This window comes from Meleagris gallopavo, chromosome 8 (assembly GCF_000146605.3).
Source record: "Meleagris gallopavo isolate NT-WF06-2002-E0010 breed Aviagen turkey brand Nicholas breeding stock chromosome 8, Turkey_5.1, whole genome shotgun sequence".
NCBI classification, from domain to species: domain Eukaryota; kingdom Metazoa; phylum Chordata; class Aves; order Galliformes; family Phasianidae; genus Meleagris; species Meleagris gallopavo.
This window is the reverse complement of record NC_015018.2, coordinates 31,377,047-31,380,397: the sequence shown is the minus strand read 5'-3', so window position 1 is coordinate 31,380,397 and position 3,351 is coordinate 31,377,047.

Sequence of the window (3,351 nt, the reverse complement as noted above, 5' to 3'; positions counted from 1 at the left end):
CAGGAAAAATGTGTTTTCTCTTGCGGTTTCTCAATCTCTTCTGTTGGCAATCTGAATGGAAAAACTGCTTTAAAAATTGTTTAAAACATTCAAACAAGAAAGCATCAAAGACTGTTGGAGCTCCTCATAGTTTGGTCAGAGCTCAGGGCAGAAGCAGCCTTTTTACAAGGAATAATTAATGTTTGTAATAATTGCTGCATGTAATTGATATGTAAAAAATAAAATACAACGCAGCCATACAAAGGCCTAGGTGGATATTTAATGTGAAATATCCAAGTGTCTCACTGCACTCAAGACACATCCAACAGAACCTTCACACGGCTTAGAAGTTAAGCACATATCGATGGATTGACAAGTTTAGTAATGCTACCCTTCCAGCTACAACAAGAGTAAGTTAAGTCTTCATACAGCTTCCTACATTACTGAGAAGCTGCCTGTTTGGAAGCAAGTAGCAAATTTAACAGTTGATATCTGTAGTTTATTTTCTTCTACCTTCAGAATGCATTTTGTCTAGTTGGAATAGTCCTGGACCAACACAATAGCACTGCTAGTTACTGGGATGTTTATTGGGACAGGGCTGACTGGATTCTCTTTGGGGTGTGTACCCTAAAGGATGCTGAAAAATTCATAACTCCTATAAATACATCAGGACAGGGAGATGTGCCCCAATCAAGAAGCCATCATCACAAAGCCCATTGCATTCTACTGCCTTCCACAGCAAAGGTGAGGGGACAGGATAAGAAGGCAGCAGCTCCCTGTTCTGCATGGGGATGGAATTGAGGTGCTCCCAGAGGTTTAAACCTTCCCCATGAAGATGATCTAAGAACTTAAGATCACAGATGAGATGATTTTCTTTCCTTCTTCCTTTGTTTTCCTTCCAAAATATATTGCAAACATTAAAAGGACATTCTGCCTGCCCAGCCCAATTTGTGAAGGAAAAGCACCACATGCTGAAGCCCACAAAGCCCAGAGGTCACACACAGCTGCCATCCATAACTGATGTGACTCATGGCTCAAATGGCTGCATTCCCAGGATCACAGCAACCCAAAATCTGAGTATGAAGGGGATGGGCACGCAGCACCCTGTGGCCATAGCACAGATCTGGCTGCTTCTCAAGGGTTCCTGTTCTGTTTCCCCCAAGACACCAGAGATGAAGGTCTGCATCTTAATATCTTAATATCTTAATCTCTCTCTCTCTCACACAGTGCAGGGGGATTTCACTTACAGAATCTTGAAAATTAATGAGGAATGCAGAAATCATTCCCACATTTCCTTATAAAAATAAAATAAGAAATTAAGTTTGTGTCATGCTCTGCCTTTAAAACACTATGTGAACTTTTCACTGTAAACAAACACATGAGAAAGCCATCATCCCCAAAAAGCTGCTAACATGGGCCAGATTCCCCCACCCTCTCTGTGTATCTAAGATTTCAGGAAAAAGTGAAGCAGGAAAAGAATCTATAATCCTCCTGGGAACCCTAACCCCTCACCCCCAATCACTTTTCACCTCCCCATCCCACATGCAGAACGAAAGACAGGCCCTGCAGTTCTTAGGATATGGCCAAATTAGTCGTTCTAACATGAAGAAAGGGGAGCACAGCCAGGCCTCAGCCCCATCCCTGCCTCAAAGCCAGCAGGATGTGGACATCCACGGCTCGGCGCCCCACGAGTCCCCTGGGATGTGTGCACAGCACTGGGGCTGGGAATGCAGCCAGTCCATCCACGGAGAGTGCTCATCCCCTGCAATGCTGCTGGGTGCGTGCCTGCTCAATTGCAGGAAGCTGTGCTTCTCCTGGGCTGTCCAGTTTAGGATTCTCTGGACACGTGCACCAGAAGTGAGGCATGGTGACATCTCCAGCTCAAAGCCTGGGGCTTGCTAACAGTGCTAGAGAGCTTCTATGAAATAAGCATCTCACTAACAGATTCATTGCTGATGATGCTGTTTTTCAACCTGCAGCACTAGTGACTAGAGATTAAAGAAAGGGACCTAAAGTGTTTTAGGTAGAGAGTCAGAGACATTCATATTAGGAAATACATATCCTAAGAAAGAGCAGTGATGCAGTGGCACAGCTTCCCAGGGAGTGGAGGGTCACCATCTCTGGGAGGTGTTCCAGAAACCTGGGGATGTGGCACTGAGGGACGTGGGCAGTGGGCATGGTGAGATGGGCTATAGTTGGCCTTGGGAATCTAAGAGGGCTTTTCTAGCCTGGACAATGCTGTGATTTTCAATTCCAAAACATGAGGGTTTAAAGCTTGCTGGAAACATTCTGAGAACTTGGAGGATGGAAGACACCCAGAAGACTGGAAAAAAGCACGCAGCTGTTTCCTACCAGCAGATCTTCCATCAGAACACAATAGGTCAGAGCATCCTATCAGTTCAGCTCAGGGTGGAAAAGATGCATTCAGAGCAGCACTGAGGAGTGAAAGCTGAAACATACAGCCCAGAATCTGAAACTTCAAAGCTGCTTCCGCTCATTGTCTTCATTTCTGTTGTGGCAGCCCAGATCTCAGCAGCTACCCAGAGCCAGGCGTGTGCCAGCAGCTTCAGGAGTAGAGCTAAACAAAAAGCAACTGCCTGAGCCCCTGCCCAGTAAATGCTTCCCAAAACAACAGTCCCACAAATATCTTCAGAATGACTCAGTGACTCACCCACAACACTCATCTCACAGGAATGATTTTGGATGTTGATGGATAAAGCTGATCTAGCCAGCTAGAAGTCTATGTATAAGTATTCAGATTTTGAAAGGATTCCCAAAGGAACTGCAGCTGTGCCATTCTGTGAGCAATACTCTTTAAGAGCGCAAATGAATCACAATAGTATAAAAATACCTATTTTTATATATTTATTTATAGAAGTAGACACAGACCCACAGCCTATGTCTTACCCTGTCCATCCCAACACCAGTTCTGACCACGCTGGGCAGTAACAGCACAGCCTCGTGCCAATGCACTGCACTCAGCCCATTGCTTTCAAACAACAGTACTGTATAAGCACTCTCTCCTCCAATTAACACAGTCCTTTAGAGCTGCTGACACTGATGTAAACCATCACAGCTTCAGCTCCACGTTATTTGTCCATTCATGCTCTCTACTCTCAAGACTTAAAGCCGGAGTCTGCGCTCGTGCCTCCAGTGAAACCCACAGAGAAGGCTCTGCCTCATTTCCTTGCAGGGAAAATTTGGGCTTTCAATCAGAGTAATAACCCATTATCTCTGCCACCACAAGAGAAGGAAGAAGAGATATCTTCCACTCAGAGACAAGAAAATAAATGTTTTGAAAACCTGCTGCTATGAGCGTCCCTGTAACACTAATGTGATGGAAAGTAGAGTGGGGTGATAACAGTGGAGTGG